This window comes from Macaca nemestrina, chromosome 18, assembly GCF_043159975.1.
Source record: "Macaca nemestrina isolate mMacNem1 chromosome 18, mMacNem.hap1, whole genome shotgun sequence".
Lineage (NCBI taxonomy): Eukaryota > Metazoa > Chordata > Mammalia > Primates > Cercopithecidae > Macaca > Macaca nemestrina.
Genome location: NC_092142.1, coordinates 68,101,150 through 68,127,008, shown reverse-complemented (window position 1 = coordinate 68,127,008; position 25,859 = coordinate 68,101,150). Strand labels below are relative to the sequence as shown.

At 40.8% G+C, this 25,859-nt stretch overlaps 1 protein-coding gene and 1 pseudogene across 6 annotated transcripts in view; one reads left to right on the top strand and one right to left on the bottom strand.

The window, feature by feature from the left end:
* Positions 1–25,859, bottom strand: part of LOC105491366 (transport and golgi organization 6 homolog) — a 252,083-nt gene that overhangs the window by 71,504 nt on the left and 154,720 nt on the right. The gene's annotated exons all lie outside the window — the stretch shown is intronic.
* On the top strand, positions 5,023–5,122 carry LOC112428304 (U6 spliceosomal RNA; annotated as a pseudogene).

Here is a 25,859-nt window from a genome sequence, read left to right as displayed (position 1 = left end):
AGTAAATCCAAGCCCACTTTTAGAAACTTACCCAGTAGATTCTAATGAGTGGGGTTTATCTTAGCTTAGTTCTAATGGCTTCTACTTTGTGCAATGGTAATGACAACACCTGGCTATTTGCATCTCCCTATTCTCAGGAAGTCAGCACCAATCAACCTTATTGAGAAGGAAACAGCTGTGTGTTCAAGAAAGCCAGTGAAGGATCTAGATTCATTTGAAAAGAACTTGATAAAAACGAGTTGCTTTGGAAGGTGAACAATCAAGTGAGAGAGCTGAAAAAATTTTAACCTGCCTATGACTTGCCTGTATCAATTCTGGCACTGTGAAAAGATTCTTTTAACAAATTAGAATTTGGAAGATTTTTCATTAAGCTTTTCAATGGTACTCTGAAGTCTGGAGTGATAGATTCATTTATGTATATCAGATCCCATCTTTTTCCAGAAAGGATCTGAAATGACTTGCAACAAGAGTTGCTTACATAGCAGAGGGGTGCTGTCGAATCTGAATTGACAAGCTTTGGGCAGCTGAGGTGGGCGGATGGCTTGAGGCCAGGAGTTCAAGACCAGCTTGGGCAATATAGCGAAAGCTTGTCTTTAAAAAAGGTATTTTAAAAATTAGCTGGGTGTGGTAGCATGTGCCTGTAGTCCCAGCTACCAGGGAGGCTGTAGTGGGAGGAGAACTTGAGCCCAGATGTTCGAGGACTGCAGTAAGCTATGATTGTGCCACTGCACTCCAGCCTGCGTGACAGAGCAAGACCTTGTTTCAAAAAAAAAAAAAAAAAAAAACCCACACACACACCCTAAACTTTTGGAGTCAGAGGACCTGCTAATTTCAAGGGCTCAATCATTCCCCTAGTTCACTAAAACAGGCCATAAAAGTGAAATTGAGAAAAATCAAGTGAGAAAAAGAATTCCACTCTTCGCCAAATTCTTACACCATTCTTTCAAAACTCTATTATTAATGCATGGGGGCTCTCTTCCTTCTCCTCCTGTCCCCCCCCCCCTTTTTTGAGACACACATGTGAACACAGATAAAACCATTCCTAACTGCTCTCTCCATTTTCTACCAAGAAGTAACTAAAGAATATCTTATCCTCAGATTAAGGTACTGCTGGCTAAAACCAATTATATTTTCCAAAAATCGAATGATCACTTACAGCCAGCACTCCTCTGTAATCAGAACTTTACACACATTCTGAATAATGTTTTACTCCAGTGTTTCTCAAACACAAACATGGGCATTAAAACTGTGCAATGCAACTTGATTATAACGTGGATCCTGGTGATTCAGAATTATTATTAAAATGAAAATACAATATTTTAAAAACTATTTTGGAGAATATACATAGTCCTGAAAATATATCAGAATTTAATTTCCAAACTACAGTGTAAAAAATATCTTTCCATCTAGCCAATTCAATGAAAACATTGAATGTATACATACTATATGCAAGGGACGCCATACGGCACTGGAGATTGAGAGATGATGGAGATTTTGTCCCTACTTCTAGGAAGTCAGAGGTACTAAGCAAGATGAGAGCGACGGGATGGGTGCTATCTATTCTTCTTGGGGAAAATTTCATGGAGGAGGGAGCACTTAAACCTAATCTTGAAGAATGGTAAGGATTCTCATAGAGACAGACAAGAGGAAGATCGCTTCAGGTAGACAGAGCTGTGGCAGCAGAGGCAAGGTGGTGGCAGGGGTAGAGAGACAAAAATATATGGCATATTTAGAAAACAGCAGCTGTACCAGGTAAGTGCAACGAAGAGCACAATGAGAGGTGAACATGATCAGAAATAGGCAGTGTCAAATCATGGAGGGTGTGAAATTAAAGATGTAAACAAGCCAGAGCTGATAATGCTTTTCTGAGCAAGGAAATAGCTTAACTAGAGATACATTCTTGGTGGATTAGAATTAGATAATGTGTTCACTGAGGATGGAGGTCTTTGTTTGATAACACAGAATGAGGTTTTTAATCTCCAGTGGATATTCTACTGCAATGCCTTTAGCATAACATTACTCTGGTGCAAAGTCACTGTAATCTCACTACAGATGAAGAGTATGATAATCTTTCCGGAATCAAATCTCTCTTCCAAATGAATGATGGCACAAATAGTACTGGGACTGTTCTATTTAGTGAGGGTAGCAAATAGAATGATAAGATACACAGAATGATTGAAAACTTTCTAGATATTTTGGCAAGAGAAAGTCTTTCTCTATAACAGTCATAGAGGAATCACGTCATCAACAGTATAGTCATGTAGGGGGTGGCCTCACCAGCTTAGCAGTGCTGATACCCATTTCATTCTCAGTACATGCATGAAATAATTTAATTCACTTCAAGTAACTGATGTATCCTAATACGCCCTTCAGTTCCTGCCACCAAATGCCAAAAGTAAGTATTCAGGTTAGCAATGAATACTCTGTATAAGAAAACAATTCCATTTGCAATTGCATTGAAAAGAATAAAATAGGAATACATTTAACAAAAGAAGTGCAACACATACTCTGAAAACATTATTGAAAGAAATTAAAGAAGACAAATAAATGGAAAGACAACCCATGCTCATGAATTGAAGGACAATATTATAATGGCAATATCCAAAGTTGATTCACAGATTCAACACAATCCCTATCAAAATGCCAGCTGCTTTTGTTGTTGTTGTTGTTGTTGTTGCTGCTGCTGTTGCTGTTGTTGCAGAGATTGGTGACCTGATCCTAAAATTCATATAAGAATGGAAGGGATCCACAACAGCAAAAAGGTTGGAGGACTCACACTTCTGATTTTAAAACTTACTACAAATCTACAATAATCAAGATAGTGTATACTGGCCTAACAATAGGTAAATCAATAGAATAGAACTGAGGGTCAAGAAATAAACTCTCGGGCCAGGCGGGGTGGCTCACGTCTGTAATCCCAACACTTTGGGAAGCCAAGGCGGGTGGATCACCTGAGATCAGGAGTTCGAGACCAGCCTTATCAACACGGAGAAACCCCGTCTCTACTAAAAATATAAAATTAGCCTGGCGTGGTGGTGCATGCCTGTAATCCCAGCTACTTGGGAGGCTGAGACAGGAGAATCACTTGAACCCGGGAGGCGGAGATTTCAGTGAGCCAACATCGCGCCACAGCACTCCAGCCTGGGCATACAGAGCAAGACTCCGTCTCAAAAAAAAGAGAAATAAACTCTCCTATTTATGTTCCATTGATTTTTAACAAGAATGCCAAAACAATGGAGAAAGAATGAGGCAGGAACAACTTGACAGCCACATGAAAACCCCTTCTTGACACATGTACAAAATTAACTTCAGCCAGGCATGGTGGATCACACCTGTAATCCCAGCACTTTGGGAGACTGAGATGGGCAGGTCACCTGAGGTCAGGATTTTGAGACCAGCTTTATCAACATGGCAAAGCCCCATCTCTATTAAAAATACAAGAATTAGCCAGGCATGTTGGCAGGTGCCTGTAATGCCAGCTACTTTGGAGGCTGAGGCACGAAAATTCCTTGAGCCTGGGAAGCAGAGATTGCAGTGAGCTAAGATGGTGCCACTGCACTCCAGCCTGGGGAACAGAGTGAGACTCCATCTCAAAAAAAACCCAAAAAACAAAACAAAAACAAACAAACAAAACTTCAAATGGATCACAGATTTATGCATAAGAGATAAAATCGTAAAACTCTCAGTCCTTTGGGAGACTTAAGTGGGAGGATTGCTTGAGGCCCGGAGTTCAAGACTAGCCTGGGAGTGATGGCTTTGATCAACACAGCAAGATCTCAGCTGTACAAAAAACAAGAAAACGGAGTAAATCTCTGTGACTTTAGGTTAGACAAAGCCTTCTTACATATGATGCCAAAAGCAAAAGTGACAAAAGAAAAAAATGCATACGTTGGACTTCATCAAAATTAAAAACCTTTGTGCTTCAAATGTCACCATCAAGAAAGTGAAAAGAATTTTGATAGTGAAGGAGGCTGTGTTGGGGGAGGGAGCATATGGAAACTCTCTTGACTTTCTGCTCAATTTTTATGTGAACCTAAAACTGCTCTTAAAAACGTCTACTTTTTCTGAAAGAAAAAGTCTATTCTTCTTTTTTTAAAAAGTGAAAAGACAACCCACAAAATGGAAGAAAATATCTGCAAATCACATAAGTGTAAGGGACTTGTCTCTTGAATTTATAAAGAACTCTTACAACACAAAAAAGAAAGACAACTCAATTAAAAAATGATCTGAATAAACATTTCTCCAAAGAAGATATATGAATGTCCAAGAAGCACAGGAAAAGGTGCTCAACATCATTAATCACTGGGGAAGTACAAATCAAAACCATAAGGAGATATCATTTCATATTCACTGGGAGAGCCGTAATCAAAAGGGCAGACAATAACAAGCCCTGGTGAGAAGAAACTGGAACCCTTCTACACTGCTGGTGAAAATGTAAAATGAAAAACTTTGGAAAACAGTTTGGCAGTTCCTCAAAAAGTTAAACATAGAGTTACCATATGACTTGAGAGAACTGAAAACACTTTTCCACATAAAAACTTGTACACAAATGTACATAGCAGTTTTATTCATAATAGACAAAAATTCACATATCCATCAACTGATGAATGGATTAAAAATGTGGCATATCCAGGCCGGGCATGGTGGGTCACACCTGTAATCCCTGCACTTTGGGAGGCCGAGGCAGACGGATCATGAGGTCAGGAGTTCAAGATCATACTGGCTAACACGGTGAAATCCGCCTCTACTAAAAATGCAAAAAATTAACAGGGTGTGGTGGCACGTGCCCGTAGTCCCAGCTACTCAGGCTGATGCAGGAGAATTGCTTGAACCCAGTTGGCGGAGGTTGCAGTGAGCCGAGATCGTGCCACTGCACCCCAACCTGGGTGACAGAGCAAAACTCAGTCTCAAAAAAAAAAGAAAAAAAGTGGCATATAAATACAATGGAGTATTATTCAGCAATAAAAAGAAATGAATTACCAATACATGCTACAACATAGATGAACTTTGAAAACACTGCGCTTGCCTCAGCAGCAAATATACCAACACTGGAATGATACAGAGATTAGCATGGCTCCTGTGCAAGGTTGACAGGCAAATTCGTGAAATGTTCCATGTTTAAAATAAAAGAAAAAGAAAACATTATGCTAAGTGAAAGAAGCCCACATGGTGTATTTCGTTTATATGAAATGTCCATAAGTAAACCCTTAGAGCAGCAAGTACAGTAGTGATTGCTCGACTGGGAATGGATACAAGGTTGCTTTTAGGGTGATGCAAATGTCCTAAATTGATTGTAAAGGTGATTGCACAAGTCTGTGAGCATACAACAACAACAACAACAACATTGAGCTGTACATTGTAAATGGCTGAATTACATGGTATATAAATTCTATTTCAATAAGTGTGTTTTTGGTTTTTTTTGTTTTTTTTGTTTTTTTGTGAGACAGAGTCTTGCTCTGTTACCCAGGTTGAAGTGCAGTGGTGCAATCTCAGCTCACTACAATCTCCGCCTTCCAGGTTCAAGGGATTCTCCTGCCTCAGCCTCCGGAGTAGCTGGGATTACAGGCGTGTGCCACCATGCCCAGCTAATTTTTGTTTTCTTTTTTTTAGTGGAGATGTAGTTTCACCATGTTGGTCAGGCTGGTCTCGAACTCCTGACCTCAGGTGATCCACTTGCCTTGGCGTCCCAAAGTGTTGGGATTACAGGCGTGAGCCACCGCACCCAGCCAGAAGTCTGTTTTTTTAAAAATGAAATTTTGCGAATGGAAGGACTGGAGAATCTATTTTTCAGTGAAGCTGGAAAAACAGAAGCAACATATAAAAATATTCACATACTAGAAAAGAAGCAGTCTATGTGTGTAAGCACAATCTAATATGAAACACATCCCTGCCTCCCAAAAACTCAGAGACCAAAGGCTTGGGACTAATCTCACAGACAATTCACAATCATCGCTGCCCTCAAACAGAGGAGGCAGGAGATCTGGATTCTTTGGTAATCCGCCCACTATAGGAACCGAGTCCTGCCTCCTCCACCAGCCAAGCAAAACCCAGGGCTTTCCCACTGCTTTCTGACTGGCATCACTTCTGCCAGCTCTTCCTTTCCTTATTTGTCAGTAAACGATGGTGACAATATAATTTCAGTCTTTACTGCTTCAGAGCCGGCCATTTAATGAGTAACATTTGTAAAAGCCTTCTAAATTTTCGTTGTTTCTGTTTTTGAAAAAATATTAGTATTATTTAAAAGTTTCTTAACCAAGGCAAGAAAAACACTCCAGATTCAGACTCTTGGAGCTCCTTATATCAAAGGCATTCAAATCAGAGCAGCTCCACCTTGAACAGGGGCTGGGTAAAATGAGGATTCAACTTGCTACCTTTTTTTTGGGGGGGACAAAGTTTCATTGTTGTTGCCCAGGCTGGAGTACAATGGCACGGTCTCGGCTAACTGCAACCTCTGCTTCCCGGGTTCAAGTGATTCTCCTGCCTCAGCCTCCTGAGTAGCTGAGATTACAGGTGCCTGGCTAATTTTTGGTATTTTTAGTAGAGATGGGGGTTTTACCATGTTGGCCATGCTGGTCTCAAACTCCTGACTTCAGGTGATACACCTGCCTTGGCCTCCTGGGATTGGCCTCCTGGGATTACAGGTGTGAGCCACCGTGCCTGGCCGCTACCTTTTATTCAACTTCGATTTTGGATTCTCTGTCCTTTTTTTTTTTTTGAGACGGAGTCTCGCTCTGTAGCCCAAGCTGGAGTGCAGTGGCTGGATGTCAGCTCACTGCAAGCTCTGCCTCCCGGGTTTACACCATTCTCCTGCCTCCTGCCTCAGCCTCCCGAGTCGCTGGGACTACATTAGCTGGGACTACGGGTGCCCACCACCTCGCCCGGCTAGTTTTTTGTATTTTTTAGTAGAGACAGGGTTTCACCATGTTAGCCAGGATGGTCTTGATCTCCTGACCTCGTGATCCGCCAGTCTCGGCCTCCCAAAGTGCTGGGATTACAGGCTTGAGCCACCGTGCCCGGCCTGGATTCTCTGTCCTTTATTTTGAGTAGATGGGAAAGTGGCCATGAGACCTCTGGCTTAGGAGCCTGACTGCAGCCTCCCATTGTCTGGGTGCCCCAGATGGGAGCACACCTGGCCAGTCACTTCCTTAGTAGCCCACCCTGTCACCCCTTCTCTGTAGTTTTGCTTTGGATAGTTGGGCAGTTGTTTAAAGCAAGATACTTGGTTGTGAGTGGTCCCCCACTGTGTTGATCCTGGGATGCCAGAGTCATGTTATATTGTGGCCCCCAACTGTGTTAGGTCTCATGCCTTTGGGGTTCACTGTTGGACACTCCTGAGGTGTTCTGGGGTTTTCAGCATTTAGTATGTTTGTCATCCATGCCAGATGCTCTGCAGTGTTCAGAATTGGCATTCCCTCTAGAATTGTGGGTTAGAGTCGCACCCTAGGGGAATCCTGGTCTTACTTTTTCTTGTTTTCTATTCTAAAGTTATTGTTTTCTGTAACAGCATTTTCTTGTCTTATTGTCACTTCATTTAATGATTTGATGCAGGAGGTGAGAATTTGCAGGGGTAGATAACTGGATAGAAAGATAGATTGAAAAAGTTCTATGTCTAGTAAAGATCCTTGTTGGACATGGGGACAACAGTCCTGAAGGACTTGCTGCTAAGGTGCCCTTTAAGCAACTACAGCAAATTCAAATTAGCAAACAAAGTTTAGCCATTTGGACAAGTCCCGATTTTGTCAGAGAAATAATTTGGGGCTGGGCACGGTGGCTCTTGCCTGTAATCCTAGCACTCTGGGAGACCGAGGCAGGCAGATCATGAGGTCAGGAGTTTGAGACCAGCCTGACCAACATGGTGAAACCCCATCTCTACTAAAAATACAAAAATTAGCCGGGCGTGGTGGCAAGTGTCTATAATCCCAGCTAATCAGGAGGCTGAGGCAGGAGAATTGCTGGAACCTGGGAGGCGGAGGTTGCAGTGAGCCAAGATTGCACCATTGCACTCCAACCTGCGTGACAGAGTGAGACTCCATCTCAAAAAAAAAAAAAAAGAAATAATTTGGATCTAGCTGTCTTTTACGAAACAGTGAGTTTGTATTACTATCTCATGACTAGAGCTTCAAGATAAAAGCTATTGGATCTTTGTGTGTGTGCATACATACATGTGTGTTTATGTGTATTCACATTATGTTATATATTGTCTACAGGGTAACAAATTGACTTATAAATAAAAGAGCACTCATAAATTAAGTAAGTCGAAGCATTTTTCAAGTTCTTTTAATTTAAACTCATTAAAATTTAGGATTACTAAAAATTCATATATAATTCTGTATGTAAAATGTGCCAAAGAAGATATAGTGTTATTGAAAAAAATTTTTTTTTTGCCAATTCAGATGCTATTTAAAGTGGGGTTTAACATGTGGATTTAGGAAGAAAATAGAAACAAGGTAGAAAGAAAAAAAAAACAGTAAGTAGGGGAGAGAGATGAGTAGAAAGTTATGGATATGAAGATGTATTTTTGGTAAGGAAGGCTATAAACAAAAGAAATTTTATGTGAGAAAGGATCTTGTATGGTAAATTGTTGTTCTAAAGTAGAATGACTGATTATTTAGGAAAGAAGAAAGTATACCACAAGTCAAAAGGTCCAAGCATGTCATAGATGGTCTATGTAAGTCGTGATAAAGTTCATAAAAGATAACTTATTAAACTTTTTTTTTTTTTTTTTTTTTGGAGACAAGAGTCTCGCTGTGTTGCCCAGGCTGGAGTGCAGTGGCGTGATCTCCGCTCACTGCAAGCACCGCCTCCTGGGTTCACACCATTCTCCTGTCTCAGCCTCCCGAGTAGCTGGAACTACAGGCGCACATCACCACACCAGGCTAATTTTTGTATTTTTAGTAGAGACGGGGTTTCACCACATTGACCAGGTTGGTCTCAAACTCCCGACCTTGTGATCCACCCGCCTATGCCTCCCAAAGTGCTGGGATTACAGGCATGAGCCACCATGCCCGGCCTAAACTTTTTAATATAATTAAAGAAACCACAATGAAAGAAAATTTATTTATAATAGTCTATCTAAATTTTCGTCCCCTATATTAAAACATGTTTTTTAAAGTATTGGTTTGCTTTCAGTAAGACTGAAAGAAATACTGACTTTTAATTCTAAAATCTGTTTTCTTTTTTTTTTGAGACAGTCTCGCTCTGTCGCCCAGGCTGGAGTGCAGTGGCATGATCTTGGCTCACTGCAAGCTCTGCCCCCCGGGTTCACACCATTCTCCTGCCTCAGCCTCCTGAGTAGCTGGGACTACAGGCGCCCGCCACTGCGCCCGGCTAATTTTTTGTATTTTTAGTAGAGATGGGGTTTCACTGTGTTAGCCAGGATGGTCTCAATCTCCTGACCTTGTGATCCGCCCACCTCAGCCTCCCAAAGTGCTAGAATTACAGTAAAATCTGTTTTCTTTTCCCTTGAAAAGGTATGTTCTTCACAAGCTCAAAAATGGCTGCTCTAGACTCCTGGGGAAAACAATATGGTGCTTACCTTCTGCTGTAGCTCAGTAGCAAAGGCTTTGCTCTTTTGTGATGGTGGCCTGGATTAAACTCCTGGCTTAGGGAATGAGTTCCTTTTGATTTGACACTTGTGGGACTTTTGCCATTTATTTATTCTTTTTCCCTCTATGGACAGCTGCTGATTTCCTGACTTGAATTTTCTTTTCTCTGAGCTACCTTAGGCGTGATTCTAGATCTTATAAAAACTGCTTGCCATCTCTTTGGAGACACCTCGTACGTCCATGGTTAAATCATAACCTTCATTAAGGCTTTTTTGTTTTACTTGGAAGAATACCTTTGAGGGGGAAAAAAAGGGCTTAAAAGCCAGAGGTGTTGGCTGCTTGTCCTGGCTAAAGTCTAATGATAAAAGATTTAGAAAGATTTTTTTTTTTTTTTTTTGAGATGGAGTCTTGCTCTGTCACCCAGACTGGAGTGCAGTGGTGCCATCTCAACTCACTGCAACCTCTACCTCCCGGGTTCAAGCGATTCTGGTGCCTCAGCCTCCCGAGTAGCTGGGACTACAGGTGTGTGTCACCAGACCCAGCTAATTTTTGTATTTTTAGTAGAGAAAGGGTTTCACCATGTTGGCCAGACTGGTATCAAACCCCTGACCTCAGGTGATCTGCTTGCCTCAGCCTCCCAAAGTGCTGGGATTACAGGCGTGAGCCACCGCACCTGACCCAAAAGGACTTTTTAAAAAAGTGCTCTATTGTTAAAAGTCAGCTTAATTAAAAACAGATACCCAATGTATTAGTCCATTTTATACAGCCAAGACTGGGTAATTTATAAGGAAAAGAGGTTTGACTCACAACTCTGCATGGCTGGGGAGGCCCCAAGAAACTTACAATCATGGTGGAAGGGGAAGAGGCATGTCTTACATGGCAGCAGGCAAGACAGAGCAAGCAAGACCAGGGAAAACTGTCTTATAAAATCATCAGATCTTATGAGAACTCACTCACTATCCTGACAACAGCATGGGGGAAAACATCCCTATGATCCAGTCACCTCCTACCTGGTCCCTTCCTTGATACATGGGGATTATGGGGATTACAATTCAAGATGAGGTTTGGGTAGGGGCACAGAGCCAAACCATATCACCCAAGTTTTATATATATAAAAATTAAAGGGTTTTATGCCTTTTCTTCGATCTTATTTTTTTGGTTTGTTTTTCTTCTCAGTCAACTGAATTATTTCTCCAGTCTTTTTTCTTGCTACCCTTGATGCCCACATGAGAGGACCTATGGTAATTTCTGACAGCCTGGGACTCCTTGGGAGAAAAATAGAAGATGTCACAGATCCTGTTTTGGAAGAAAAAGCTGTTTTCCTCATGGAACTCCAAAAACTGTAAGTAGACAGGTCCCTCTCAAAATCTAACGCTCTGCTCTGCTTTGCATCAGGTTACTTGATCTTTTTTTTACTTTTGGGGGTATCAGAAATTATTTTGCATTATGAGAGAACTTTTAGCCATGGTACAACAGCTAGGTAGGACATATACTTTTAGGAATAGCTGATGGCAGTTGCTTACAGTGAGCAGTTATTACTAAAGGCCAATACTTCTTTCTTCTCATATTTAAATGAAAAAAGCATGCTCTTGGGTACCTAAAAGGTATGAAATGGGGAATAGGCAGATTGGCTTTGGATTGGCCACCAGCCTTGGGGGAACGTCTTTGCAGTGAAATGCAAGGTAAAAGCATTGCATTGTCTATTCCCATGGTGTTCCTTTCTTTTTAGGAATCCAGAATCTAGTGTAAAAATGGGATCCTTGATTTTTGGAGATCTGTTTTGTTTTCTAGCTGTGCCTACTGATTTGGCCCTAGAAACTGCAGGCTTTAATGAGAAACTTAAAAACTGGCAAATGAGAAATCTTACAACTACTGGATCTTCTGTCTGTGTATTTATATGTGTTGTATGTATAATGTTTAATAAAAGAGCTCTAAATAATAGGCACAAAGAAAAATAAGACTTAAATACTTTGCTAGAAAAATAAAAACTTTAGTGCCTTTTAGTACGTATAACTAATAGTCTTTTAAAAATAAAGAAAGTTTAAAGATTACTGGTAAAATAAAATAAAAATGTCTTCAAAATTTGGACATTTGGTCTAAATCATGCAGGTCAGATATCAGGTTTGCTAAACGCTTTAAGGTCATAAACTGTTTCTATGACTTTTGGTAATTGTTCAACTTACCTGCGTTAGAGCCATTTAATTCAGGATAAGGCCTGGGAACGTAGAGGGTGAGCCATTTCCCCCTAACTGTGCTGGCAAGAGTCAGACGTTATAGGCAGTTCTGTCCTGCATCCTAGGCTCTGCACCTGGTATGTAATTAAAATTTCTTACACTAAAGAAATTAAAATTACATGTTTTTGGTAAAAAGGCATGAGAATGTGTTTTTTTCCTTAAAAAAATAAAGTAATTTTGTCTAATTTAGGGGGTGTAAGAATCATTTTAAATTTAAAAAGATAGGATAAAACTAAAGGCTTAAACAAGTTGTAGAAGGTTTGTGAAAATTTAACCTTGTAAAGAACTGTGTGGAAGCAAGTTGACTAAAATTAAAAGAATATTGGTCAGGCTTGGTGGCTCATGCCTGTAATCCCAGCACTTTGGGAGGCAAAAGTGGGCAGATTACTTGAGGTCAGGATTTCAAGACCAGCCTGGCCACATGGTGAAGTCCCATCTCTACTAAAAATACAAAAAATTAGCCAGGTGTGGTGGCATGCACTTGTAATCCCAGCTACTCAGGAGGCTAAGGCAGGAGTATTGCCTGAACGTGGGAGGCAGAGGTTGCAGTGAGCTAAGATTGTGCCACTGCACTCCAGCCTGGGCAACAGAGTGAGAGCCTGTCTCAAAAAAAAAAAAAAAGAAAAAAAAAAAAAAAAAAGAGAGATTTTTGTTTACCTTTAAAATAAACTATAGGAAAAAAAGAGGAGAGAAAAGAGATTCAGTTGACCTCATGCTGTTTTTATTGGATCTTGTCTGGAAAGCTAAGTCTTCCCTTCATCAATGAGTAAAAGTTTTTGTCTTTTTGAAATCTTTGAGTTATTTTAGCTAAATAAACGACCTGTGATTCTATTTTATAATATCAAGTGTTTTAAGCCTTTGACACTTGACAAGTTTCCAAACTCAAATTCTAAAGTTTTTTTCTGATTCAATTATTACTTTTAGATATTAGGTCCCCTAAAGTCTAAAAATGACATATTTGGTATATTAAAAGCATACAGGAAGCACTGTTAAATATACAATGGTATTTGACTTTCTTTGGGCTGTATTTGTATAAATGTGTTACTAGTATGTGTTCCAAAATTATGTGAAACTCCTATAATTCTGATTATGACTTAGTGTACATTATCAGTAATAATTATAATTGTTATGCTAAATTATTTTCTGCCACAGAGGTAACCACATTTCCTTGCTAATCGCACCTTCGGCTGTGGTTGCCCTAAGACTTTTTGTCATCCACAGATAAGTGTCTTGTTTTGATCCTCTACAAAAGATGGTTTGTAATCAGGTATAGGACTCTGACAAGCACTCTTCAATATACATCTCTGATAGCTTTGGAAAGTGTGCCACTAAAACAGAGAAAAAAACTTTCAAGACTCTCTTGGAAAGCTAATGTGTTTATAGATATCAAGCAAAACAGGAATTAATTGCATTGATTGAAATAATAAAATACTAAAATAATCTTTTTATGATTTTTTGCTTAAAACACTGCTGATTCTTTCTGTTTGGTTTTTCAGACTCAAAAAAACTTTTGAGCTATTTACAGCTTTCAAAAATTGAGTAAAGTATACCCCTATAAGGAGTATAAAACAAAGTTTTTGTCCAAAAACAAAATATGGAGCATGTTTCTTTTTCTCTATCTGATTTCTCCAGAATTTGGAAACTATTTGTGAGTATTGTTAATTTATGGCAATGCCATTATTTGCATAAATGTAATAAGAACCTGTTTTCTTTTGTAATAGGACACAACTAGAGACACTGGTTATTTTACCAAGGTTTTGACTGGAATGGCATGCTTTCAAATATAAACAGACTGTTTTAAGGGACCAAAGTTGACTCATAGAGCCAATAAAAGCCCCTTAGGAAAACTGGCCTCATATCTTATCTACACAGTCCCTGTACAGAGTTCCTGACCTGCAGTAAGTAAAAAATGTTGCTTTCTAGGCCGGGCGCGGTGGCTCAAGCCTGTAATCCCAGCACTTCGGGAGGCCGAGGCGGGTGGATCACAAGGTCAGGAGATCGAGACTATCCTGGCTAACATGGTGAAACCCCGTCTCTACTAAAAATACAAAAAAAAACTAGCCGGGCGTGGTGGCGGGCGCCTGTAGTCTCAGCTACTTGGGAGGCTGAGGCGGGAGAATGGCGTGAACCCGGGAGGCAGAGCTTGCAGTGAGCCGAGATCACGCCACTGCACTCCAGCCTGGGAGACACAGCGAGACTCCGTCTCAAAAAAAAAAAAAAAATGTTGCTTTCTCACAGGCCCAGGAGATACAGGTTATCTTGGGATCTCAAGAAAAGAGGAATTCACCCAACTCATACAAGTATTTGCAGGCACAGATGAATTCGTGGCTGGATTCAAGGCTCATACAAGTCTGAGAAGGCTGGGCATGGTAGCTCATGCCTGTAATCCTAGCATATTGGGAGGCCGAGGTGGGAGGATCATCTGAGCTCAAGAGTTCAAGATCAGTCTGGGCAACATGGCAAAACACTGTCTTTACTAAAAAATACAAAAATTAGCCAGCCGTGGTGGTGCACACCTGTAGTCCCAGCTACTAAGAGGCTGAGGTGGGAGAAGGGCCTGAACCTGGGATGTTGCGGCTGCAGTGAGCCAAGATTGTGCCATTGCACTCCAGCGTGGGTGACAGAGTGAGACTTGTCTCAATTAATCAATAAAGTCTGGGATTTCTATGGAACAATATTTCATCAAAGACAATTTAAAAAGGAGTTTCTACGGCAAATAATTATTCTTGCAGCACTTTATATACATGATCAGGCCAAGTTTAATAAGACAAAAACTTATTTTGCAAACAAACTGGTTCTACCATGATTTGTCTTTAGTAAAAATGAGAGACTGGAGAGAGAAAAATTATGATTCAAAAACTATGGTATACCTGTTATTAGGTTCTAATCACATCCATTGTTTTTGAATTTTTCCTGCAATATAGACGGATCCTGCTTACTCCTGTGAACCAACCAGTGATCTCTGGCGGCTGCTCAGAAGAAACAATAGGGATGGGTAATGTGAAAATCTGGATGAGTATTCTAGTTCTGGGCATGACCTCACATCAGCTTGGTTACAATTGCTCAGTTCATGAAAAGCCTTCTTATTTAGTTTACTTGAGATAATTTCACTTATTTTGCTTTACTGCTGTGGAATATATTGTCATTGTACTCTTTGTGTAGGAATGCAGGATAAGCCTACTCAACATTTTCTTAAATTGAACACTTATGAATCTTCCAGATTATACCTTCTGTTGAGACTCAGTTATGAATGGCCCTCACCATACCAACACCTTCTCATTGAGCTCCTCTCTACCTTGAATACAAGAGACCCTAGTAATTAGGTAAGAATATCATTGCCCCCATTCAGCCTGAAGAAGTTACAGAAGATGGATCTTCATCCCTTTACAACTCTTAGGATTAAGGGTGCCCTTGTAAAAGGGAGGGAGGAAATATGTCAGAGGTGTTCTAACCAGAGTGACTCCATCTTGAATAGGTGCTACATAAGACGAGCACGAGACCTGCTGGGCTGCATTCGCAGGAGGTTAGGCATTCTTAGTTACAGGATGAGATAAGAGGTCAGCGGGACTGGTTTCACAAGATACAGGTCACAAAGACCCCACTGATAAAATGAGATGTGGTAAAGAAGCCGGCTAAAACCCACCAAAAACAAAATGGTAACAAAAGTGACCCTCTGGTCATCCTCACTGCTCATTATACACTGATTATAATGCATTAGCATGCTAAAAGAAACTCCCACCAGTATTATGACAGTCTATAAATGCCATAGCAATGTCCAGACATTACCCTACGTGGTCTGAAAAGGAAAGGAATCCTCAGTTCCAGAACTCCCCAATCCTTTCCTGGAAAACTCATGAATAATCCATCCCTGTTTAGCATACAATCAAGAAATAACCATAAGTATACTCAGTCAGGTCGTCCGTGCTGCTGCTCTGCCTATGGAGTAGCCATCCTTTTATTCCTTTACTTTTCTTAATAAATTTGCTCTCACTTTATTCTGTTGGCTCACTCTTGAATTCCTTCCTGAGTGAGGCCAAGAATCCTCATGGCCGCCATGAACCCTAATTTTGGGATTCACCCTGTGACACTTAAACACAGTGGGCCATTTGGTCCAATATTCCATAGTTTCCATGTATAGCTGCATCAAATGACATTTGACAGACATTAATCCACAGATGTTAAGATCTTAGGCCAGAAGTTAAAAACCTCTGTGCTCCAACCTTTTTGTTTTGCTCAATCCAAACCTCTTCTGTTCTTTATTTCATTTCCTCTATGGACCAGGTTGAAGTAGAGATGAAGAACTGGAGTCTTTTTCTGTGTGTCTTTGAATTTTAATCTTCTTTCCAGGCTCCAGGATCTCAATTAGAGTGTTTAAATCCCCCCTGTAGTCTAACTAGTTGAAGTTTGCTCTTCCTTTCTCCAGGACTGTACTCTGTGTACTTTCAGTTTGATATTAAATATTTTGGGGAGAAAAAAGGTAAAAGCATAAAATGGTCAAAGGATGTAATACATAATTGACCTCCTGAAATCAGTTACTGAAAAAAGGGATCCAGATAAACTACTTTTCCTCCTGTCTTGGATACCATTTATTTGGGTACTAAAGTGTATGGATCTCTAGGGATGACACCCTGGAGAGCCACATGCCCTCAGCAGAAACATCTTTTTGATCCAGGCAACGAGGAAACAGGAGACAAAATATAGATCTGACTCATGCATTTCAGGGCCTAGAACTCAACCTCACTACTGTTAAGAAATATAATAGAAGAATCACTGGTTTCTTGTAACATTTCATGAATACAATTTATTACCACGTGTGAGCCAGAGTCAACACAGTTTACAATTTCTGTCAAGGTCCAAAGGAAATTAGATTGACACGGCAGATCCTAACAGGCAGGATTTCCTCTCCAAAAGCCATTTAAAGAATTAAATAATTTAAATGCAATTAATTTTTGATGAAATTCATCATTAAAAAATTCATAGGTAAATTGTGATCTATTAACAACAGTTACTTTTCAGCCTCGAATTTCCCCTTCAGCTCTGGGGAAATCATTTCTGTTCTGACTTCAGTTTCCCTCCTCCACATGGCCCTTTATGAACAGAGGAGGGATCTTAGTTAATATAATGTATGCAGCTACAGTGCAGCACAGACATAAAATGCTGTGGAATAAAACACTACTGTGTGCATTTGTAAGCCTCTTTATCTGCAAAATACTTCTATGTCTATTATCTTGTTTGAGCCTCACAAGAATCTGAGATAGGTAGAATAAAATATTATTAACCCTGTATCACAAATAAGAAAGTAAAATTTAGCCAGGCGCGGTGGCTCAAGCCTGTAATCCCAGCACTTTGGGAGGCCGAGACGGGCGGATCACGAGGTCAGGAGATCGAGACCATCCTGGCTAACACGGTGAAACCCTGTCTCTACTAAAAAATACAAAAAACTAGCCGGGCGAGTTGGCGGGCGCCTGTAGTCCCAGCTACTTGGGAGGCTGAGGCAGGAGAATGGCATAAACCCGGGAGGCGGAGCTTGCAGTGAGCTGAGATCCGGCCACTGCACTCCAGCCTGGGTGACAGAGCGAGACTCCATCTTAAAAAAAAAAAAAAAAAAAAAAAAAAGAAAGTAAAATTTAAAAGGGGCTCATCCCTTTTAAGTCCTAAAACAAAGGACTTAAATGCAGCCAACGGATTGCCCCACATCTCTGACATTTCAAGGTCCTTGCACTTTTCATCTCTTTGTTTAACTTCGTAAGGCATGAGTAGAAGAGAAGCCAGTGACTTAATCTTAAAATGGTGCATAAATAACAGGGTACAGGCCGGGCGCGGTGGCTCAAGCCTGTAATCCCAGCACTTTGGGAGGCCGAGACGGGCGGATCACGAGGTCAGGAGATCAAGACCATCCTGGCTAACACGGTGAAACCCCGTCTCTACTAAAAAATACAAAAAACTAGCCGGGCGAGGTGGTGGGCAACTGTAGTCCCAGCTACTCGGGAGGCTAAGGCAGGAGAATGGCATAAACCCAGGAGGCGGAGCTTGCAGTGAGCTGAGATCCGGCCACTGCACTCCAGCCTGGGCCACAAAGCGAGACTCCGTCTCAAAAAAAAAAAAAAAAAAAAAAATTAACAGGGTACAATGAAAATAAGTTCTAGTCCATGGGCAAACACCAGAATTGGCACTGAGTAGTCTTGAAGGGCTGGAATCCTATTCATTCTAGCCTGGAGAGGAGAAAAAATTCCCCTCTTCCTTCCCACTTTCAAAAGTGGAAAGAATGGAACACTTCGGATTTCCTAACCATAAAGGATGACTGAGAATGGCCTTGTGAAAGCTGTTAAAGCCCTATATGGATGCACATATTAGAGCACTGCAGAGTGTTGGAGCCAAAGCCATCTTCTGGTCTTGATGGGGCTTGCCAGGCACACAGGTCACAATAGTCACTGGGCAAGAATGCTGGGTAGTCCCTGGATAGATTTCCCCCAACTGGTGTCTACATGTCAGGACCCATTTTTCTCCCTAAGGCTAATTGTTGATCTGCTGCTTTTGTTTTTTCATTCATTTCCTCTTTAAGGTAATGTAACCAGGAGGTGACCCTGAAGTAGGAGTGGGTTAGCAAAGATTTCAGGGGCTCTTAAGCTTTCCCTATCCGGTCACACACAGACCACACAAGTAGGAATGATTTAGATGCAAATTATATGTAAATAGACTTTGACAGGCTTAGATTGGGACCATGAGAAGATCCCTGTGGAACAAGTTATTAAACAAAAAGAAACTTGATAGTGCAACTATTGTTGGTGTAAGTAACCTACCGAGAATGTTTTAAAGAGACAGAGAGATCTTCTTAGCTTCAAATACTTCTTCTATTAGCAAATTGTATTGCCTCGGATTCTATTTAATCATTCAAACTTTATTCCTTTGGATTAAATACTCTCCTTATTGAAAATACAAAATACAGGCCGGGCATGGTGGCTCACGCCTGTAATCCCAGCACTTTGGGAGGCTGAGGTGGGCGGATCACAAGGTCAGGAGATCGAGACCATGGTGAAACCCCGTCTCTACTAAAAATAGAAAAAATTAGCCGGGCGCAGGGGCGGGCGCCTGTAGTCCCAGCTACTCGGGAGGCTGAGGCAGGAGAATGGCGTGAACCCGGGAGGCGGAGCTTGCAGTGAGCAGAGATTGCGCCACTGCACTCTAGCCTGGGCGACAGAGCGAGACTCCGTCTCAAAAAAAAAAAAAAAAAAAAAAAAAAAAAAAGGAAATACAAAATACAAATACAAAATAAGCTGGGTGTGGTGGCTTATTCCTGTTTTGGGAGGCTGAGGTGGGAGAACTGCTTGAGCCCAGGAGTTTGAGATTAGCGTGGGCAACATGGTGAAACCCCATCTCTACAAAAAACAATTTTTTTTTTTTAAATTAACTGGACGTAGTGGTGTGTGCCTATGGTCCCGGCTACTTGGGAGGCTCTAGTGGGAGGATTGTTTGAGCCCAGGAGGTAGAGGCTACAGTGAGCCATGATAGTGCCACTGCACTCCAGCATGGGTAACAGAGGAAGAACCAGTCTTTTGGGAAAAAAAAAAAAATCCCAGGAATGGCTACACAATAGGAGGCTACCATCATCTCTTAGCAAATATTAGTATATCTACTACCTGCTTCTTATAGGCTGGGAAAGAATAAGAGAAAGACTTGAAGGTAGGGCAATGTCTGAAATTTGTTTACTTTCTAGAGATGGTCAAACCTGGGTAAGGACCTGTAGAGGGAAGTTTTAAACGGGAGAGGAGAAGAAAAAAAGAGGTGAGGGGAACTGAAAAAGACACAGAGGCCTACTTTGCACTTCAACTTGCAAAAGGATGTTTTCTTTCTGTTTCTTCAGAAATCAGAGTGATGTGCAAATAAAAACCATAACTAAATATCTTTCAGAGTAAAACAATGTACAGGAAATGCTTTGTATTAGTGGATTTTTGGCAACTCAACAAACTAAAACAACATAGAAACATAGACAGTTTGAAACAGGAGATGCCAGAACTTCTATAGTTATGTATTAACTAGATTACTCATTCCATCTGAACAGCTCATTGAACTCCAAGATTGGCTTAATCAGTGCATAAGCTTTCAGTTTACACAAAGTTACCCTATGAGGAAAATCTATAATAATTGACTTTACCCTAGTGTGTTACTGACAAGACAAACAGATTGGTTCTCCTGAAAAGTGTGCTCCAGACAGTAAATGCCTCCAGAAACTTCCTTGAAGGGTGAAATTATAACAAAGTCCAGAAATGTAATCATCAGGAAGGAAAAATTCTAGGTTTATGGTAACTTATTTTAAAAACTGAAAGAAGAAAAAAATCCTAGATATTTTAAATGAATGAGATGCTCTTTACAATTCTGTAATCATGAAAGTATTAAAACTATTCCTGTGATAATTAATTTAATTAGATATATAAAAGTTCAAACTCATTAAAGCATGCCCAAGAGTTAGTTAGCCTCATAATATTGACAAATACAAATCAGGAAGCCTGTGGATTGAGACTATAACTTCATGTTTAAATTATTAACAGATCATCCATCCCTCAAGTGCTATGAATCAATCCCTACTACATCAAGCCAGGGAGAGGAAAATTAAGTAACATTGTCTTCCTAAAAGGAATACTGTATTTCAGTTACACTGTTTACTCTCTTGCAAGCGCGTAAGTCAAAATGAATGCAAAAATCTATTTCAAAACTTGCAAAGAGAAAATCAGGTGCTTCATTATTCTGTGTTCTTTCTCATACATATATTGAAGTAGAATCCAAATGAATGCTTTAATTTATTCTGAATTAGAATAGTGAGAAGACAAAAGTATGAAGACACTGAAAATAAAAATAACAGCAGAATAAAATGCTGAAACATCTAAGCATAATTATGTTGTTATCTTTAAAGAAAGAACCCCTTGCCAATGGCATCTTGTGTCTCCTAAGCCAGTGATTCCTGCAGCTGGTGATTTTTAGAAAAGAACTGCAATATCCACTTGAATCTATTTAAAGAGATCTAATTATAAAAGACAAGATTTCGGCTTTCTTTTTTTTTTTTTTTTTTTTTTTTTTTTTTTTTTTTTGAGACAGAGTCTCACTCTGTCACCCAGGCTGGAGTGCAATAACGCATCTCAGCTCACTGCAACCTCTGCCTCGCGGGTTCAAGCGATTCTCCTGCCTCAGCCTCCAGAGTAGCTGGGACTACAGGCGCAAGCCACCACGCCTGGCTAATTTTTGTATTTCTAGTAGAGACGGGGTTTCACCATGTTGGTCAAACTGGTCTTGAACTCCTGATCTCAGGTAGTCCACCTGCCTTGGCCTCCTAACATGCTGGGATTAAACAGGTATGAGCCACCGTGCCTGGCCAGATTTCTGCTTTTTAACATAGAATACAAAGCTTCATTTGAGAGGGAAAAGGGACATAATAATAACTTGGAAAGATGAGTAATTTCCAAAGCATCTCTGTTGAAAAGCAAACAATGAAGGGCTGTCACAGAAACAAATACATCTACTTAGATTTTTATCCTGGAGTAGAACAGGATGATCACACATTTTACTCAACTGAAGGGCTACTTACTAGGGTTGACTTTTGCCTTGGGATAATGCAGCAATGTGATGTACTCATTCAAAAATAACACATAAAAAAATAGCAACCAACATTTATTCACCCCTTACCATGAAAGACACTGGTTCTGAACACTTAACATATATTATCTTATTTAATTTCATAACCATCCTATCAGGTATTTAATAGAATTATCCCCACTTTACAGATAAGGAACAAAGAAGTTATATAACTTGTTCATGCTAGTAAATGTTACAGTCAAGATCAAAACTCAGTTACTTATGACTCCAGGGTCACAGATAGCACTTCTGTTAAAGAAAACTAAAATGCATTCCAAAGTTAAGTCCATATGTCGAATTCTTATTTACCTGCCCAGTGGCTGCCACTGTAGATGGTCCCACTTCCCTACTTTGGTATCTGGCAACCCCACTAGAGGACTAAATATAGTGATAAATTTATCTCTGCGATGATACTCATATATTTATAAGAGACTTCATATATATTACTTTATTTGAGTCTCTCAATAGTTTTGTGAGAATAGTTGCTGGGTGGATTATAACTCCGTTTTCACTAAATTTTTTTTTTTTTTTTTTTTTTTTTTTTTTGAGACGGAGTCTCGCTCTGTCGCCCAGGCTGGAGTGCAGTGGTGCGATCTCGGCTCATTGCAAGCTCCGCCTCCCGGGCCCACGCCATTCTCCTGCCTCAGCCTCCCGTGTAGCTGGGACCACAGGCGCCCGCCACCACACCCGGCTAATTTTTTGTATTTTTAGTAGAGACGGGGTTTCACCGTGTTAGCCAGGATGGTCTCGATCTCCTGACCTTGTGATCCGCCCGCCTCAGCCTCCCAAAGTGCTGGGATTACAGGCGTGAGCCACCGCGCCCGGCCCACTAAATATTTTTTTAAAAAAAGGATGATGGTCTCTCATTTATTCCTCTGAATTGCTGGTAGTATTCACATTTTCTCACCATTTTCACTAACCATTCCTCTAACCAAAATCCTCATCTCTTTGTGTCAAGGAATACCACACAACCACCTCCCAGTTTTCTCTCAGGCTCCAGGCTCTCCTTTCTTTTTTCTTTTTCTTTTTTGAGACAGAGTCTTGCTCTGTCACCCGGGCTGGACTGCAGTGGCACAATTTTGGCTCACTGCAACCTCTGCCTCCCTTTAATCAGATTCAAGTGATTCTTCTGCCTCAGCCTCCCGAGTAGCTGAGATTAGAGATGCATGCCACTATGCCCATCTAGTTTTTGCATATTTATTTATATATTTATTGATGAAATCTCACTCTGTCTCCCAGGCTGGAGTGTACAGTGGTGCGATCTCGGCTCACTGCAACCTCTGCCTCCTAGGTTTAAGCAATCCTCCTACCTCAGCCTCCCGAGTAGTTAGGATTACAGGAGTGCACCACCACACCCGGCTTTTTTTTTTTTTTTTTTTTTTTTTTGTATTTTTAGTAGAGGCAGGGTTTCACCATGTTGGTCAGGCTGGTCTCGAACTCCTGACCTCAAGTGATCCACCCACCTCAGCCTCCCTAAGTGCTGGTATTACAGGCGTGAGCCGTTGTGCCCCGCCTAGGGTCTCCTTTCTTCAGCATCTTTCATGTCCCTGCCAATCACACACCTATACATTTATCATCATGCTGTTTCCTTTAAGAATCTATAGTGATTCCCAAATGGCCATCATGGCAAGTCTAGACTCCTCTGCTCAACTCTCAGAGCTATCTGTGGTATGGCTTTACCCTATCTAGCCTTTCTTTTCCAAGGCAGGAGAACAGCATGCCTGAGGCAGGAGAACAGCATGCCTGAGGCAGGAGAACAGCATGAACCCAGGAGACAGAGCTTGCAGTGAGCCAAGATCGTGCCACTGCACTCCAGCCTGGGAGACAGAGCAAGACTCCATCTCACACACACAAAAAAAAAGAAACAAAATAAATTTAACCCTGTTCAGGGTATTATATCAGAAACCACAGTTTCTGCAATGTAATATTCATAATGTCTAGTACAGAATCCAAACTTCTAATTATGTGAAAATATAAACCATTCTCAAGTAAAAAGACAATCAACAGACCAACACTGAAATGACCCAGATACTTTAGTATCAGATAAGGATTTTAAAGCAGCTATTATAACTATGCTTAATGAAATAAAGGAAAATACACTTCTAATGAACAAAAAGACAGGAAATGTCAAGAGAAAAACAGAAAATAGAAAAGGATCAACTACAAATTCTAGAAATGAAAAATACAATATTGAAAATAAAGTATTTACTGGATGAGTTAAATAGTGAAATAACAATGACAGAGGAAAGAGTCCATGTACCTAAAGATAGATCAATTGAAACTATTAAATCTGAAAAAGAGAGAGAAAAAGACTGAAAAAAAAATTGAACAAAGCCTGTTCTTATAGAACAAGAACAAGAAAGAAAGATCTAATATATGTGTAAAGTCCTAGAATGAGGATTAAAAAATTAAACAGAAGAAGAGCTATTAAGCCAAATATTGAGATTAAGAATCACAGGCCGGGTGTGGTAGCTCATGCCTGTAATACTAGCACTTTGGGAGGCCAAGGTGGGCAGATCACTTGTGCCCAGGAGTTCAAGACCAGCTGGGCAACATGGTGAAACCCCATTTCCACGAAATATACAAAAATTAGCCAGGTGTGTTGGCATGCACCTGCAGTGCCAGCTACTTGGGAAATTGAGGAGGGAGGATCACCTGAGGCTAGGAGGTCAAGGTGCAGTGAGCTGTGATCATGCCATTGCACTCTAGCCTGGAAGACAGAGTGACATCCTGTCCCCGCTCAACCAAAAAACAAATTAGCTGTACGTGGTGGCACACACCTGTAGTCCTAGCTACTTGGGAGACTGGGGTGGGAGGACCACTTGAGCCCTGGAGTTTCAGGCTGCAGTGAGCTGTGATCGTAACACTGTACTTTAGCCTGGGAGACAGAACAAATGAGACCCTGTCTCAAAAAAAAAAAAATAAAAATAAAAAATAAAAAAAAGAACTTAAACTCTAACCAATTACCAAATACAAAAATTAAATTGAAAAATTGAAACAGGTCATAGACTGAAACATAAAAGCTAAGATAACATTCTAGGAAAAAAAAAGGAAGAAAATGGTTACATTAGGTAAACAAAAATTTCTTAGGACAAAAAAAAGTACAAACTTTCTATTAAAAACACTTATAAAATGGGCTTCATAAAAGTTAATGTCTTGAGTAGCACTATGTGCATGGAACAGAGAAGAGGACCAAGGGCAGAGCCCTGGGGGACTCCAAACTTGAGAGATCTGTGAGTGGGGGAGGATCCAGCAAAGAAAACTGAGGAAAAGCAGCCCTGAGGTGGCAGGAGAAATAGGCAAGTCAATTGTCAGGAAGGCCTGGAGAAGAAGGCGTTTCAAAAAGCAGGGGTGGTCAAACACATCAAGTGCTACTGGAAAGTCGAGTCATATGAGAAGGAATAACCGATCACTGGCTTGTCAATATTTAGGCAGATAAAGGAATGTTGGGGATGAAAGACCCATTAGAGTGACCCGGGAAGAAAAGGGGGAGGGAGAAAGTAGAGGCAGCAAGGCAGACAGTTTTTCCAAGAATTTTACTCTGGAGGAGACCAGATAATTAGGCTGATAGTTAGAAGGAGATGTGCGGTCAAGAGAGGTTCCACTACATATAAAGAACCCTCGCAACTCAGTAATAAGAAGATAACTAGCCCAACTAAAAATTGCAAAAAGATCTCAACAGTTGCTTCACAAAAGAGATGCTCAGTATAAGTCACCAGGAAAATACAAATGAAACCCACAAAAACAAATTCTTTCCCCACAATGCTATCAAGACAAACAACAAAATAATATAAAAGGAGGACTTTCTTCATCCATTCACTTTGAACAAACACAGTTTTCTTTTTTTTTTTTTTTGAGACCGAGTCTGGCTCTGTGGCCCAGGCTGGAGTGCAGTGGCGCGATCTCAGCTCACTGCAAGCTCCAGCTCCCGGGTTCACGCCATTCTCCTGCCTCAGCCTCCCGAGTAGCTGGGACTACAGGCGCCTGCCACCACGCCCGGCTAATTTTTTGTATTTTTAGTAGAGATGGGGTTTCACCGTGTTAGCCAGGATGGTCTCGATCTCCTGACCTCATGATCCGCCCATCTCGGCCTCCCAAAGTGCTGGGATTACAGGCTTGAGCCACTGTGCCCGGCCTACAAACACAGTATTCAAAAGATATTTTTCTTTATTTGACAAAAGACATAGCAGATGGCTTAAAAAGCCCCATGTCACTTAAAATTTTAGGAAAAGATCTGTTAGTATATAAACAATTTAAAGGCTGGGTGCAGTGGCTCATGCCTATTAATTCCAGCACTATAATTCAGCCAAGGTGGGCGGATTGCTTGAGCCCAGGAGTTCAAGACCAGCCTAGGCAACACGGTAAAACACTGTCTCTACTAAACATGCAAAAGTTAGCTGGGAATGGTGACACATGCCTGTAGTCCCAGCTACTCGGGAGGCTGTGGCATGAGAAT